The sequence below is a fragment of the Podarcis pityusensis genome (genome assembly GCF_964106645.2).
Source record: "Podarcis pityusensis genome assembly, chromosome: 14".
Classification (NCBI taxonomy): Eukaryota; Metazoa; Chordata; class Lepidosauria; order Squamata; family Lacertidae; genus Podarcis; species Podarcis pityusensis.
In genome coordinates, this window is record NC_138039.1 from 50624743 (window position 1) to 50642435 (window position 17693).

Consider the following 17693-nt stretch of genomic DNA (forward strand, 5'->3'; position numbering starts at 1 on the left):
TTCCCTGTAAATCAGTGGTGGCCAAACTTGGCCCTCCAGATGTTTTGGGACTACAATTCCCATCATCCCTGACCAGTGGTTCTGTTAGCTAGGGATGATGGGAGTTGTAGTCTCAAAACATCTGGCGGGCCAAGTTTGGCCACCACTGCTGTAAATGGCATAGGAGCACTCCTGCAAATCTTTTTAAAAGAAGGGTGATGCTCCACCATTTCAAAATCCTTGGTTTCTTTGAAGGTTTGCCCCCACCCCAAATTACCATTGCAGCTATAGTGTGTTAACTCCATAAGTGTGGATGGGAGGAAATCTTTGGGAAATGTTTGCACATTGTTGTTGTTTTTTAAAGCGACCCTTTTATATTGATAACTAGGATTTAGCATGAAAACCCTCATAGGTGGTTGATACAAACCCTAACATATCATTTCTTCTGACATAAAAAAAATGGAGTTTCCTTAAGAAGAGGCACTTCTTTATTTCATTTTTCACTTCCAATAAAGAAATGCAAGTAATACTGACCACTTGTAATTTGAATTATAAAACATTGATAGGTCATCCTGGCATCCCTTGAACTTAAAAGATCATACAATTACATCCCCCTTTCTTCTATTTCTCAAAGATTCAATTTTATAGCATGTGCGCCAGTTTAGAGGTTGTTTCCCACACTGCAAAACTATAATTTTCTCTTTGAACAGCCTTATCTCCCCTCCTGCTCCCCCCACCCCGCAAGAGAGAAGCAGTCCATTCACTTGCAAACTACCTGCACAGATTGCTCTTTAAGGGGAGAGGGGAAAAGCAGAGTGCTCCCTGCCCCCTCCCCTCCTGCAAGAGAGAAGCAATCCATTTAACTCTTCCCAGTTTGCAAACCATTTGTTTGCAAATTGTACAACAATGGAAAAGTTCCCTCTTCAGCAAATCAATAGGCTTCCTGGAGAGCCTGTGGAAAGGGAGCCTTTGGCTCTCCTGCCCAGCCAGAGGAGATCTCTATTGCAAACCATGTGACTGGAAATCTCAATTTGGTCTCAAGAGGGCGGTTCTGAGTCATGACTGGCAACTGGTTCATTTTGGCGACTGGTTAATTTTGAATCCTGACTGCAAGACACAAAGATGCAGACCTACAATAAAATGTTGCAAGTGTATCCCCAGCCAAATTCACAGCTCCAACTAGCCTTGCAGTCTCTTTCGAGACCTCCTGAAAGCATCCCTCAGTGTGCTGTATAGTGCAGAGAGAAGCTCATGATTTTGACTGTCTCTCAGCCCTGAGCCAGAGCTCTCTATAGCTTGGAGTAGGAAAGTCCAGGGTAGAGTTTTTAAATCTCATGTTATAAACCCCAGACCTTAATGCTAATCACCAGGCTACTTTCGAAGTGCTAGGGGGTCAAGGAGGTTGGTTCATCCTTTCTTCCTCCTTTTCATCATACAGTAGATGCTTTAGAAATCCCATGGCTCAGCTGCCCTTAGTCTTTCTTAGGCACACACTTCCTTACTAACTTCCAGTTTATTTAGACACAATTTTTTCCTTCCATGTGGTAGAAGTGAGAGCTGCACATAGAAAACAAGAGAGGAATCTAGGGCATAGAAGCCTGTCCTGATAAGGATGCACTGCAGTGTTGGGGATACACTGTACTATTTTATTCTTTTGATGAAGGGTAGTATATAAATTTAATTAATAATAATAATTTTTGTGGTGAGGCTTTACTTGTTTTGTTTTTTTAAGCAATCTTTTTGTTATACACACAGGCTTAGGTCGAGAGACAGCGGAGTCCGCCTCGGGGGGTGAAGTCAAATTGCTGCGTTAGCAACATCCAAGTGACCTCCCCAGCATCCAGGCCTGGGTGGTGTGTATGGCGGTGCTGGGCTGCCCAGAGGACAAGGGTCCTCACTGCTGTGGTCCATAGGAAAGCAGAGCAAGATGTTTGGCACTAGCCTTGCAGGAGTGCCCGGAAGGAGGCCTGCAGGGCACCATCCAACCCCCTTAGGGACTCCACTACAGATTTGTGTTGAGCTATTTCTTCTCCCAAAGATATCCCACAAAGCAGTGGACGTTTTGGATAATAGTTTTTCTTTTCCTAGATGGGCTACTTTCCCAGGACGACGAGCCGCATCTGCCCTCACTTCGCTCTATAGCACATGCAGCAGGGCTGAGCAATGTATGGCTTTCAGTTAAACCAGGCATAGGCAAACTCGCCCCCCCCAGATGTTTAGGGACTACAACTCCCATCATCCCTAGCTAACAGGACCAGTGGTCAGGGATGATGGGAATTGTAGTCTCCAAACATCTGGAGGGCTGAGTTTGCCTATGCCCGAGTTAAGCATTGCAATATACCAGTATATCATGATAGAAATACGTAGAGGTAAACAGGGTAATATCCTGGCTATTTAGGGGTCTAAAACCGAAACATTTTTTCTTAACTTTAACATACTGCTGCAACTATTACAGTGGTACCTCGAGTTACAAACACCTCAGGTTACAAACGCTTCAGGTTACAAGCTCTGCTAACCTGGAAGAGTTACCTCGAGTTGAGAACTTTGCCCCAGGATGAGAACAGAAATGGTGTGCTGGCGGTGCAGCGGCAGGAAGAGGCCCCATTAGCGAAAGAACACCCCTAGTTAAGAACAGTTTCAGGTTAAGAACAGACCTCCGGAATGAATTAAGTTCATAACCAGAGGTACCACTGTATTTTATAGTACAGAGCAACAGGGGTGGCAGGAATCATGGGAGAAGTGATGACCAGATCCACATTTCCCCCCAGATAATGATTTTTTGTGTAGCACACACATACATAGTGACTCATGATGTATCGCCATGTTGAATATTATGAAACTGTTACCACGGTTTGGATTTCAAACAGATTTGGATGATGTATTGATACAACGCCCAGCCCTAATGTGCAGAAACTGCCTTCTTGACCTATTCTTGGGCTCATCCAGTCCATCCAATGGAGCCTGTCTTCACATGCAAGGGAAGTTCCTAACTCACAGAGGGTTTGAGTCCCATCAGCTGCCCACACCTGGTTTAACTGGCCAATCAAAGCCATTCCTGGGATTGTGGCCACTGTTGCATGCTGGCAGTGCAGGGTGGGGATCAAAGCTGGGCAAACGACCCCAGAAGGAGCCCACCAGAGGTTCTACCCCTCCCCCAACACCCCATATACCCCTTGTTGAGCAACAACAGCTCTAGCAACTTTTGTTGTTGTTGAACATAAAGTTGTTATACCACTGATTTAAAAAAATACAAGTGTTAATGATTTACTCAGATTTGTTCATTTTTAAATAATTGAACACAAAAGTCTTTCCTAGGTTTTTTAAAAATTCAAGTAAAACTAAGTCATGCTTTGAATATCAAACAGCATTTTTGAAGATCAAGGAAGCTATTAGTTTAGTCTTAATTTCCGCAAATAAATATAATTACAATAATTTTTTAACCAAAGTTTTAATGAATCTTGTAAGGAGGATAAAGAAAAACAGGCATTGAAGACTTTCAGATACAAGTTTTTAAGAATAATTAGTATTTGTCACAGTTCCATGCAGCTGTTGCGTGATCGGACACCTAAACTGTTGTAGTTGTGAGAACTGCAACAATCACATGAGAGCTGATTCTGCAGATAAATGGTAAACAAATCAATTGGTAATCTCAACTAATGATGTGTGTTGGCCCTTTGAGGCTAGGGCAGGTATTAATTGCCTATATAGCAAATAGTTATGGTTAAGAAGGTCAAGGAAGTGTACAAACACCCCCTTTTTTTTAGTAAAACAGTACTTTTACTAAATCAAATGTATTCAGTTTGCCTTTCTGGTGTGGAAATCCAAACCAGCTAAAATAACTTTAGTTTTAAATACTTTAAAATACTAGCCATACAAATCTGAACAATAATAAATACAAGCATGGCTATATAGTTATATAGTTCATGGCTATATAGTTATATAGTTCATGGCTACAATATAGTTCATGGCTATATTGTCCAGAGTCTCATTTCTGATCTTTTTGGCCATCCAAGCAAAAAAGGCAAATTTATAAGTCACTGAAGTGATAGGACCAGGGCTGTCTTAAGCATATCAGGCGCCGTGGTGCAAATATCCATCCGGCGCCCCCCCCTTTCCCAGAGTTGTCGACCTTTTCCCAAGCCCCTGCAGGGATCGCTCTCCTCCCGCGGAGGCTTGGGAAGGAAGCTGCACGCCCGTGGGGGGGGGGGGGAGCCTCTTCCACAACAAAGCAACGGGGGCCCTTTCTTTTCATTTAAAGCATACCCGGTGCATTTGAAGCGCACACCTTCAAAGAATCCTGAGAAGTGGTGGTTTGTTAGAGGGCGTTGGGAATTGTAGTTCGGGGATTTTAGTTTCCAGGATTCTTGGGTGCAGGGCATTGAGCCATGTTCTTGTACTTGGTGGTGCGGCTCCGCATGTCGCCGATATAGAGCTGCCAGACCCACGCCGCACGGCCGTCGGTGTACTGGTCTGGCAGCCCCTCGGCCCCCACACCCAGCGAGTGGGTCTGGTAGATGCTGTCCACCATGGCGAGCGCACAGAGGCTCCTGTGGGTGCGGACAGACGGGACAGCACGCGCACCCATGAGCGTGCACCTAGCTGCTGCTGCTGCTCCTGCTGCAGCCAGCCATATAGTTGGAGGGGCAGGCACAGCTTCTATCCTAAGCCTCTGCAGGGATCGCTCTCCTCCCGTGGAGGCTTGGGAGGCAAGTTGCACACCCGCCAGCCATATGGTTGACGGGGCACAGCTGGCGGGTGTGCAGGGAAAGGGGAGGCCACCGGCAAAGCCGTGCAGCTCCCCCACTCGCTGGGGTGCCCCTGAGAGGCCAGCACCCTGGCGCAACACACCACTAAGCCCAATTGGAAAGACGGCTTTGGATAGGACCTCCTCTGCCAGGGAGACATCTTTCCTGTACGGATGGTAAGGTGAGAAATCGGCTCCTGGGTCCAATGTGTAGTAAGTAGCGCAAGATGTCTTCCCTGTGCAGTTGCTCACATAAACTATGTTGTATTGTCCATCCGGGACGGTAGAGGGCATAGCTTTGAAAACACAGCCTCAGGAAAAGTGAGGCTGGCCAGAGATTTAACAAGTAATTGGCTCTAAAATGGACCGTTTTTAGAAGGGGGAACCAAGGAGAGCATTTAGAGGATTTGATTGGTGCAGATCGTGTAGTGATTTTGTCCAGTGGCACCAATCTCTTAATTGATGTGAAGTGGAAATGTAAAATCTTTTGAAACTTGGTTAAATTTAATACTGAAAAAAATTAATACAGTCGTACCTTGGTTGTCGAACACCTTGGTACTCAGACGTTTTGGCTTCTGAACGCCGCACACCCGGAAGTGAGTGTTCTGATTTGTGAATGTTTTTTTGGAAGCTGAATGTCCGATGCAACTTCTGATTGAGTGCAGGAAGTTCCTGCAGCCAATCAGAAGCTGTGCCTTGGTTTTCAAACAGTTCCAGGAGTTGAACAGACTCCCAGAACGGATTAAGTTTGACAGCCAAGGTGCCACTGTACTGAAAAAATTGTTACTGTGACCCACCTAACCTATCGTATTTTCAAATCTGTGAGTGCAAAGGAAGTTTGTGCATGTTGGACATTGAACATCTTTTGTAAACAAGGGCTATGGGAGTTAGTCAAAAAGTTGCTTCTTCTGGGTGAATGTAGTATGTCTGGGAGAAAAACCGTTTTCAGTACAAATGCCCTTTAATAGTAGTGGGTAGGTTTTCACACTGTTGGTGAGTCTGGAAGTTCTTGAGATTCACACTTTCACATTCATCATAATTTTTGATTTTGAGAGTGTGGTGATAAAATACTACTGTGATCTCTGTTGGTGCTGTGAATTAGGGATGCAATGATATGGCGCGTTCAGATTTAACAGCTTTGGTCTCCTCTCAATCTTTGCTTAGTTAAATTAGGTCATTGAATATATTGCTTTCTAAACACAAATAGAAGCACCAGAGATCCTTCAAATGTAGTTGAAATATCTTATAAAAACATTAGACTTCACCCTGATCTGTATTCAGGACTTTGTCCTTCCCCCTTCCCCTCCTTCCTTCCCTTTCCCTTGATCAAAGAGGGCAGGTTTCTTCTGAGCATTTCTCACAGTGATGAATGGCTGGTTCACATAATTTTGTGCTTGTGTACAGTGCCAGCTGACCTTGGGCATGCACACAGATGCATGGGAAATGAAATGTTATATATGAACCGGACAATCACAGATGTAGATCTGCAGCCATTCCTGTTCTTGCCACAGCCATTCAGTCTCATTAATGTCAGTGGATTGGTGAAATTGATTAGCCCAGCTAGCAATTGTCTTATATCCCAATCTGTGCCACTTTTTATGGAAAACTTCAAAAATAAAACTACCGTATTTTTTGCTCTATAAGACTCACTTTTTCCCTCCAAAAAGTAAGGGGAAATGTGTGTGCGTCTTATGGAGCGAATGCAGGCTGCGCAGCTATCCCAGAAGCCAGAACAGCAAGAAGGATTGCTGCTTTCACTGCGCAGTGATCCCTCTTGCTGTTCTGGCTTCTGAGATTCAGAATATTTTTTTCTTGTTTTCCTCCTCCAAAAACTAGGTATGTCTTGTGGTCTGGTGCATCTTATAGAGCGAAAAATACGGTATTCTTAAAACAAATGATATATTGAAACTGCATGTTTGTTGACATAATGTCACCCTAAGAACAGAAAAGGAGTTCTGCTGAATAAGACCAGCCTAGCCCATCATTCTGTCCCCTCTGTCCCTGGGGCTCCCCAACGACTAGTAAGCTGCTGCTGATCCTGAAAATAACATCTAGCCAACCTGCACAGTAGCCATTGATAGCCTTATCCTCCATGGGTTAATGTAGTTCCCTTTTAATATAAGCTACTTATTGCCATCACATTTTGTGGTAGGATATTCCATAATTTAACTGGGGGTGGGGTGGTTAAAGTTATTATTTGATATAAAATGTGTAAAAAGTACGAGGTCCTTTTTGTGGGATTGTTGCCCTTTATGCCAGAGGAAATGATTTTAAAAATGAGGGAATATGAAAATTGAGAGTGATGAGCATCAATTCTTTTGGGATCCTTGAAAGCATTTTAAAACCACTGTAATAAAAGCTTAAATGAATTGCTGGGAAAAGTCTGAACAATTATAAGAGGATGCCAGTTTGGTTAACGAACAGAATGAAGGAAGCTGTAACAGGTAAGAGGGCTTCCTTTAAAATTAGGAAGTCATAAGAGGAAAATATGAAAGAGCATGAATTTTGGCAAAAAAAAAAGTTGACAATTTGGCAATAAAAAAGATTTTGGAGATTTATTACTAAAAAAAGCTACAGCAAACAAGAGCAAGAGCGACAGAATCACTTGGAGAGAACTGGAGTTTAGGATGTACGGGAGACGTGTCCATTGATCTTTCTAAGCTGCTTTTCAACTTTCCCCTCACTTTGTGATAAAGCCTTCTGCGCTAGGCTACTGTGCCTTGTTAGTGTGACTCTGGGAAGTGGGGCAGTACCCAAAACCTCTCACATGCCCCTCTCATGCCATTAGCTCTTCAGATGAAATTTTGCTCTTTATGCCTGTTTTCAGACGTTGGATATTATTTATGTCTGAGGTCTTTTCTGTAGTGTGTTACTTGGAGGTCACGTGCTCATTCTTGATTTTAGAAAAGTGGTAAAGCAACCTTATTTAAAAGGTCTTTGGGGTTTTGAAGGAACTGCAGCCGTTTTATGAATTTCTGCTACAGTACTTGTTTTATTCTTCAGTAGACCATTGCCCTGTAGACTTCAGTAGACTTCAGTAGATACATCGCCCTGGACCGGTATGAGGGCCAGAGCCCGGGGGCTGCTTCACCCAGCGCTATATTGTGGCTGAAGCAGCCACCTCTCCTGAGTCCCTCTGCCACCGGAGGCTGAAGCCCCCCCCCCCCCATTGGCTCATGTGAGGCAAAGTGAGGGCTTTGTTAAACTGCTCCGCTGAGGGGCGTGCGGCTGCCCACACCCCTCAGCAGAGCAGTTTAAAGAAACCGGCCACCTGTGTCACCTGCTTCAGTCCCTTAGCCCAGACAGGCAAACGCCACTGGGCTCCTTCCGTGCACTGGGCGCTGGAGGAGGCTGCGGATTTGCCTGCCTGGCCTTGACAGGAATAGGCAGAAGCTGCGCACGGTGATGCTAATGGTTTCTTTGGCCGGCAACTGCCTTCTTCCTCCCCGCTTCCTTTCCGACATCTTAATATACGGCCATATCGCGAAGTTTAGCTGATGGTCTATTATGATGTTGGAAAACAGATATCAGCCAGCCCTATTCTGAATACTGGAATTTTAATACTATAAGCTATTGAACTACACTATTGTTGTGCATTTTCATTGATTAACAGTTGCATAGATGACCAGTGTGCTGGAGAGATAGGATATACTTTTTAGAAATAAATACATTAATACATTAACAGAGACTAAGTGGGAATGTGATGCAAATTGCCAGATGGAAAGGAAGAGGGATTGATTGTGTTTCTTGTGCATGGTGTTCCCCTTTTTGTGTGTATAACTAGCAGAAAACTGATTTTTAATTCTGTTGTTAGGACTGCTTTTTGTCTTATTAAGCTATAAGTGGCGGAAAAGAGAATGTTGTGGGGTTGAGTTCAGCTCAGTACGTAGAGAGAACACACTGGTTGAATTAGAAAGGGTATTAGGATTTGCATTAAACATTGTTTTTCATACCAATAACATAGCCTTAGTAGGACTTAAAAACAGGATTGTCTGAGCGTTCTTACTGTGCTGGGAAATATAACTCTGCTTCTATATTACTGCATATAAGACTGCATAAAAAGTAAGTACTTCTCTTAAATGCTTCTCTTACAGGAAAGGGCTTTGACATCTTCAGATTCTGTGAGCAGCGTGTGAAAACAGGCTTGCTCTTGTGCAGATCTCAGATGGATAGCTGTAGTTATTCAGTGACTTTTCCTCCACAATCCATTTCCGTAAGTGATGAACTCAATTATTATAACTTTACTCATTGTGTACCATTGCTAGTATATTAGTGTAACTGACATTTTAAATGCAAATAATAAAATCAAACAAAAGCTGGATCTAGACACATCAAAAAATTGTTACAACACGGGAAACGTGTTGTAAAGCTTCAAGTGTTGGTGAAAGATGGAACTCCACAGCACTACCTGGTGTCACAGTGTGGTAATGCAAATAAAACGCTTTCTCTTTACTAATGTAGCTGAGTCCAAAATGTAATCTTTACAGATTGCCAGTAGTATGCACAGCACTATTTGGGAGCACTAACTGGTTGGCCATTAGCCAACCACTGAAAGAAACTAGTAGTAGTGATAACAGCAATTCGTGCCTTTAGAGATAGGCTTCTGATACTTCATTCCTAACAACCTGTATCAGTAGGGGATATATGTAATGAAGATCACTTTCACCTGTGGTTTGCAAAATTTCCATTGACATATGTATCAAATAAGTGTGCCTCTGTTTACTGCCTGCCCTCTATAATTGTATTTATAGACAGGTTTTGAAAGTGATAGTTTAGCAGGAATCTACTACAACTAACAACTCTTCAGGGTTCTCTACAGTTACCCACCTTGCACTTTCACAACCACCTCACTCTACAAAGGCCAGCTCTATCAAGGCCAAGATGAAGAAATTGAACACTAATATCCAGGAAAGGCTTGATGCTGGTTCAGCAGTTGTTCACCAGAGATTCCCCTTTGACTTAAAGCTATGAGCAGCGTATAATAAAACCAGGAATGAATTGTACTGTTAACAGTATTGCAGGCTTATGTTCTCTGTTGGGTTCCTGTGAATTGTAGACTCTTCACTGAACTTGAAAATGTGGCAATTTAGAAGATGACATTTTGTTAATATTTCCCCCGCCTTCCTTTCTCTCTGGCTTGTAGTTGTATTGAGCTCCTAGAATTTACACTGTGCAGTTGAACGCCATAATTTTCTGGGGTAGGACAGATTCTAGAGAATGGCCCTTAAATGTTCCTTTGTATACATTGATTTTCTTTTGATGACTAAGCATGTGGTGTTCACTTCTGGTTGTTGTTTTTTTGCCATTCCTGTAAGTGTGTGCTGTTTGATTGATTGTCCAAGACTGCTTTTCCCCTCATGTACTAAAGCAAATTACTATTGATGCAGTATTCCAGAAAGTGCTGTTCTCCAGGAGACAATGTAATTCTACAAATGGCTCCACAGTTTGTCTTTAGGTTCAATTTGCTCAGGGACTGATGTATTTTACTTTTTAAAACTACCTCCAGCTTCCTGCTCCTAGATCTGTACCTGTAATTCTGATCCTTTCTGCATATGCTTGGCTAAAGGGAAGAGAAAGACGTGGCTCATCCATGCATGCCCAATGTCTCAGGTTCAAGCCTCAACACCTCCAGAGAACTGCTAGTCAGAATAGACAATCCTGAGTTAGTTCAATTGTCCAACTTGGTCTAAGGCAGCAGTTGATCTCCTTATGATGAGTATAATTTCCCTTGCATATCATTTTCATTTTAAAACTCCATAAGATTAATCTGAAATAGTCTTGCTATTATTGGCCAGAATGAAATTAAATGAACTGAAGAGATTGGCTGGCGTGATGCTGATCTGCCCTGTCAGTGTATATCTCTTTAAAATTGGCTACAAGCCATCAGAAATATAATCCCTGATGGGGCCATAGTACATCTAGCCACCAAACACTGTCACTTCGTACTTATCCACAATTACTTCAGTTTTGGGAGAACTTGCATCTTCAAGACAGTGACACTCCTACAGGCACGGGCCTGACTCCACAGTATGCCAGTGCCTTCATGGTTGACTTAGAACAATGCTTTCTTGTCTCTGGTCCTCAAAAGCCTCTCCTGTATCTGAAATATGATGACATCTTTATCCTCTGAATTCATGATGAGGGGACACTTGAACAACAGGACTACAAGAATATAAGCCACAATGCAAAGTGAGCTTGGATCACTCCACACAATATACTAGCTTTCCAGACACTTGTGTGCAACTACATAATGGACCTACATATAAGCATCATCTTATACAGTGGTACCTCGGGTTACATACGCTTCAGGTTACATACGGTTCAGGTTACAGACTCCGCTAACCCAGAAATAGTACCTTGGGTTAAGAACTTTGCTTCAGGATGAGAACAGAAATTGCTCAGCAGTAGCGGGAGGCCCCATTAGCTAAAGTGGTGCTTCATGTTAAGAACAGTTTCAGGTTAAAAACGGACCTCCAGAACAAATTAAGTTCTTAACCTGAGGTACCACTGTACTGCCAGCTAAACTTCATGATGTTGTTGTTGTTTAGTCATTTAGTCGTGTCCGACTCTTCGTGACCCCATGGACCAGAGCACGCCAGGCCCTCCTGTCTTCCACTGCCTCCCGCAGTTTGGTCAAACTCATGTTGGTCGCTTCGACAACACTCTCCAACCATCTCGTCCTCTGTCGTCCCCTTCTCCTTGTGCCCTCAATCTTTCCCAACATCAGGGTCTTTTCCAGGGAGTTTTCTCTTCTTATGAGGTGGCCAAAGTATTGGAGCCTCAGCTTCAGGATCTGTCCTTCCAGTGAGCACTCAGGGCTGATTTCCTTAAGAATGGATAGGTTTGATCTTCTTGCAGTCCATGGGACTCTCAAGAGTCTCCTCCAGCACCATAATTCAAAAGCATCAATTCTTCAGCGATCAGCCTTCTTTATGGTCCAGCTCTCACTTCCATACATCACTACTGGGAAAACCATAGCTTTAACTATACGGACCTTTGTTGGCAAGGTGATGTCTCTGCTTTTTAAGATGTTGTCTAGGTTCATGATAGGGTGGTATATGACAATGTCGGAAAGGAGGCGGGGAGGAAGAAGACAGTTACTGGCTATGGAGATGATGAGTGTCACCATGTGCAGGTTCTGCCTCTTCCAGTTGACGCCGCATGGGTGGCGCTGCTCCGGGCGGAGTGCATCAGCCAAGGTGGCACATGGCAGGGCACTGGAGAGCTGCTGGCCTCTCCAGAACTGCCAGCTGTGGCTTGCCTTAATGATCTCTTGCCTGCCGCGCAAGCAGCAGCTACCAGGATTCACTGTTCAGCCTGTGGACGCGCCACTAGCTGCCCTCCGCTCTGGAGATTCCTCAGGCTGGTGCTGTTTGCATTTGTCTTGGGCAGCCACATGGAAATGCGGTGTTTGTGCCTCCCCTCACACTCACCTGAACATTTAGGCTTGGGAGGCGCAAGCCGCCATTGTAGGCTGCTGGGCCGGCATTGTGGCATGCCAGGAATTCTCAAAACATTGCCTGATCGGAAATTCTAAATTCGCCCTCACCATTTTAAATTTAAACCGGTTTCAGGTGTTGGTGCTGACCTTTAAAGCCCTAAATGGGCTAGGCCCAGTACAGTGGTACCTCGGGTTACAGACGCTTCAGGTTACAGACTCTGCTAACCCAGAAATAGTACCTCGGGATAAGAACTTTGCTTCAGGATGAGAACAGAAATTGTGCTCTGGCGGCATGGCAGCAGCAGGAGGCCCCATTAGCTAAAGTGGTGCTTCAGGTTAAGAACAGTTTCAGGTTAAGTACGGACCTCCGGAACGAATTAAGTACTTAACCTGAGGTACCACTGACACGGATGCGGAGGTCCAACTCCAAGGGCCTTCTAGCAGTTTCCTCACTGTGAGAAGCAAAGTTCAGGGAACCAGGCAGAGGGCCTTCTCGGTGGTGGCGCCCACCTTGTGGAATGCCCTCCCACCAGATGTCAAGGAAATAAACAACTATCTGACTTTTATAAGACATCTGAAGGCAGCCCTGTTTAGGGAAGTTTTTAATGCTTGATGTATTATTGTGTTTTTAATACTCTATTGGGAGCCGCTCGGAGTGGCTGGGGAAACCCAGCCAGATTATTATTATTTTTTGTAAATTATTATTATTATTATTGTAACCCCCACCCCTTAAGTCTCTTCGCAGACAACATTGCTGTCTTGCTTATTGCTGCTGTAGTGAGTCTCCTCAAGGTCATGCAGAAATATCTGGCCTTCAAATTAATTACGATAAGTCTAAATCACTCTTTCGGAACATCAGACCCCAGGCCCAATTGTTTTTCAGCATGACCTTGGGGATAAAGCTCAGGACTCAGACTCTGAGAAATCTGGAGGAATCTGTCTTACCTTTTTCAATTTAATATTCCAGGCCCTTCATATATTGTCCCCCCACCCCACAAAAAGATCAGTGGGTGGCATTCAATCCTCAACAAGTTTGTTTTACAAGCTCAAAAGACCAGGGCTTCATCATTTATTCTGTACATGAAGTCCTGGTTGGAGGTTGGAGCCTTCCTCATACAGACAACCCCCATTTTGTGTGTGCTCAGAGAAGATGTGAGCTGTGTATGTGCAGGCTGTTTTTGGATCCGGAAGAGGGCATAATGGGGGCCTCATGGGGCGGGCTTCTCTGTGCGCCACTAACATGCTTGATGACCCAGAAAGCAACCCCTGCACAAATCAGAGTGGTCCCTACACACTTTTATTTTGAAGCTTTCCAGATCTATCAGGTGGTTCCAATACCGGCTTCCACACTGGAATTGCCCTCCCCACACTTGCAGTAGAAGCGAACAGCAAAATAATCAGCATAGGCATGATGACTACGTAGAACCTCCACCTTCAGAAACTGTAAGCCACACAGTGCTACTTGCTGGGGAGAAGGAAAGGATCTTTGCCTCCAATCTCTGGGGTTTTTTTGGCTACTCAGACATTGGTCCCTGTGGGAAGCAGGATGCTGGTCTAGATACCGGTAAATCTCTGCTGTTAATCCATCAAGGGTCTTCTTGTTTCTGAAAGAGAGAGGAATTCAAGGCCAGAAAAGGGTGAAAATAGGTCCCATGTTGCCTGGTGGAATGAAAAGTGGTTCCCAGTTCTGAAAAGGTTGCAGACTCCTGCTCTAGACAACTGAGACAATTGCTTATAGAGTGGACGGTCCCAGCAAATCAAGCTCTCTAACCCAGTTTTTATCTTCCGCACCCAGGAGGCTTTTTCTTGATAACACACATTGCAGCTGCATCCTTTCCTTTGTCTGTTTATATAATGCCACTTTTCTTCGTTTTCTTGGCATATTAACTGGGATTTTTTTTTTCATTCACTAATGAAACCACATCTGAGGCTACCCATTGCCTTCCAGTTTGGTCTTATACTTAAATCTCATGACTGTTTACTTGATCGCACAAGGTTGCAAGTCTGGAAAAATATTTACACGGCAGCAACATCAAATTGTAGAAATCAGTGACACATTTTAGATATGCATAAGACTGAAAAATAAATTGCATTACTATAGTATTTGGGTGATTAGCTTGCTTTTTTTATCCCTTACTTGTAAAAAATGCATTTACAGCATTTTGTTTTCAACATAAAGTAACCATTATACTGGTCGTTTGTGTCCAAATGTATATCTGATATTTTTAAAAAAATCTTCATTGTGCTATAATTTTTTTAGAAGAGGAATTGAAAGAGGTAATGGCTTGCAAAGCAAAAGGAAGGACCAGAAAGATATGGAATGTCAAGAGTTATTAGCAAAAATGTTTTGTATTGAAAAGATTGGCAATAATGGTTTGTTTCTTTAAGACTATATATGCTATCATCATCATCATCATCATCCTTTATTAGGCATAGCACACCACACACTAACAGACAAACATCATATGCTATCATGTCAATTCACACAAATCTCGACCTTGTTTTTCTGTATACAGTCAAAAAAATGCTTATTCCACTTAAAATTATTTGTTAAGTTACATGGTGAACAGAGGGATATATATATATATATAACCTTCAAAATGAAGGACAACCAGCATACATCAGAATTAGATTTTAAGCTTTGCAGGCTTAAGTTTCTCAAGAAGAGATTACCAGAGGCAGGGCTGTGTCTTTGAAAAGCTGTCATATGCCATACAAATCTTGGTAGTGATTGTAGAAAAAGTCACATTAACTCTTATAACTCTGTGTTAACCTCTTCCTTCAGTATCTAGCTTGATGTTCATCTAACAAAAACTTAGTTTTAGAAAAGATGTGTTCATTTCTGGTAAGATTTTTTTCTTTTAAAAAGGGAGTGAAGCTGAGTTGAACTATGACTCTTATATGTGATAAATAAATTTCCTTAGGAAAAGGTTTTATGACCTCAGCAGTATCTCAGTGAGTTGAGCGAACTGTAAGTAAAAGCTTCAGTACTGATGAAATGGGTTTGGTTTCTTCTTCTGGAATAGTGCCAAGAAGTGACCTACAATAATAGTGGGCACAGCGGAGAACAAATGAACTAAGGATACAAGCTTGTAGCCAGTGTCCAACATTCAGATGAGTGCTCTCCACCATCCACCATCCCCAGCTCCTAGTATTCAACAGATTCAAAACCACAAGCAATTTCAGGCCCTGAACTCAATATCCTGTTTTTCATATATGCCAAGACAAATAAAATAACTACATTAGGAAACCGAAATATTGACCTCATGTGTATTAGTAACGCATCATTTCCTTCCCCAATATTATCTTTTATTTCAGGTGTCCTAACCATCCCCTGCCCCCTGGGTTATAACTGTTAAACTTGCGCACACAGAGAGAAAAAAATCTGTTTATCTTTTGGTTGGAAATTAAGTGTACCAAAGCCAGCAAAAAATATTACCAAGATAATGGCACATCTATTGCCCATGGTAACAAAGCTTATGAATGATGAATAAATATTTGTCAGTTGAATTGGTTCTTGAAATCTAGAAGTGAAATAAGCTTAACCATTACGATATCACTACTACATTTAGTTGCTGCAATAGTTCTGATGCTGAACTGCAGTCTGTGTTGGTGTCTACCTTCAATAGTCCTGCTTTGCCAATTATATTGAACAGTATACTAAGGATATACAGTCATACCTCATGTTACGGATGCTTTAGGTTACATGTTTTTGGGTTATGGACCACAGGAAACCCGGAAGTACCAGAATGGGTTACTTCTGGATTTTGCTGCTCGCTCATGCGCAGAAGCGCTAAACCGCGCTTTGCGCGTGAGCGCCAAATCGCGCCTGCACAGACGCAGCGCTTCAGGATGCGAACGCTGTGGGTTGCGGACGTGCCTTTGTCACGGATTACGTCCGCAACCTGAGGTTCCACTGTACAGTGGTACCTCTAGTTACGAACTTAATTCATTCCAGAGAAACCTGAAACTGTTCTTAACTAGAGGCATTCTTTCGCTAATGGGGCCTCTTCCTGCCGCTGCGCCGCCAGCACACGATTTCCGTTCTGATCCTGGGGCAAAGTTCTCAACTCGGGGTAACTCTTCCAGGTTAGCAAAGTTTGTAACCTGAGGTGTTTGTAACTTGAGGTACCACTGTATGGGAAAAAACACCTCTTACCAATTTCATATGATACTGTCAGTGTCAGTCCTCTAGTGCCTCTTCCTTTAGCTCATTATAATCTTGTAGATTATAATCTTGTAGTTGGAGAAGTGTTTTTTTCTCAGGAGTCTGAGGAAATCATTTACATTTTGTTTAATAAGAGGTTAAAAGCATTCTATTTGGTGTTTTTACCTCCTCTATGTGTGACAATTACTACAATGATAGCTGTTCTGCAATGTGATAGAACCATTTAAAGTTGTTGTTGTTATTATAATTTCTATAGTGCTTTAAGTGTACAGTATAAAATACCTTCTGTTTCTTAATTACAACCCCATTGCCATGTAAGGCAGCAGCTTGTCTAAGCTTAATGGCAGATTGTGGATGAATACCGAAACTGTATAACTATACAGTGGTACCTCGGGTTACATACGCTTCAGGTTACAGAATGAGAACAGAATTACAGGATGAGAACAGAAATCGTGCTCCGTCGGCGCAGCGGCAGCAGGAGGCCCCATTAGCTAAAGTGGTGTTTCAGGTTAAGAACAGTTTCAGGTTAAGACCGGACCTCTAGAACGAATTAAGTACTTAACCCGAGGTACCACTGTATGACATATTGCTTTTGAAAGTTCAAAGAATTGCTTTCATAGGGAAACATGCAAATATTTAGTAGTAGTAACAATTTTTTTTGCTTAGCTATAAGCTATAACAAAGAAAAAAGACATTCAGAGTTGAGCCCCATATTTGGCTCTTAATTAGCTGGTGTTAGGATCGTCCTACTCGTATGTAGGACCCTGGCAGAGACACATGCCCTACTGGCATGTTCTTTCCCCCCTGGTCGATCGTTCGGGAGCTTCAAAAGCTTTCTCCAGCCCAAACATCACAGCGACTGATACCAAGAGGCATCAGCACACTTACAGAACCTGCAGAGTATTAGCGGTTCGCATAACAAATGCAGCAGCACAGCATTTTGGCTAATCTACTTTATTTACATACAGTATAATACACTCGGAGCATTCTGACTTAGCTCCTTCCTGTTTCTCACCTGACAGCAAAGAGAAAGAACAAAGGACAATAGTCCTACATCACGGAAACACAGTAATCCAATCATCCTGTCTCTGTCACTTCCCACTATGTGACAAAACAATCCCATGACTGCAAGCACAGAGCAAGAATCCTAACAGCTGGTAGCCAATGCAGACAGAGAAGCATGCAATGTAATATAAGTTTCCTATCTGACAGCAAAAAGCGCACAAACTTACTTCATGTAACTTTTTTTCCTGCAGCTAAACTCAGATCATGAGAATGCTTTACAAAACATACAGAAACGCTGCTTCAAATGATATTTCTTAAAACAACCATCTAGAAGGGCAGAGGCCATAACTTTTCTT

The 17693-nt window shown here is 42.9% G+C and overlaps 1 protein-coding gene across 2 annotated transcripts in view; it reads left to right on the forward strand.

Moving 5' to 3' along the window:
• The window catches only part of OTUD7A (OTU deubiquitinase 7A), a 129678-nt gene that overhangs the window by 24658 nt on the left and 87327 nt on the right, over nt 1-17693 (forward strand). For both annotated transcript variants that reach the window (XM_080980707.1, XM_080980706.1), the window contains exon 2: nt 8818-8936. The gene's annotated coding sequence lies outside the window, so the exon portion shown is untranslated. The remainder of the gene's footprint in view (nt 1-8817; nt 8937-17693) is intronic.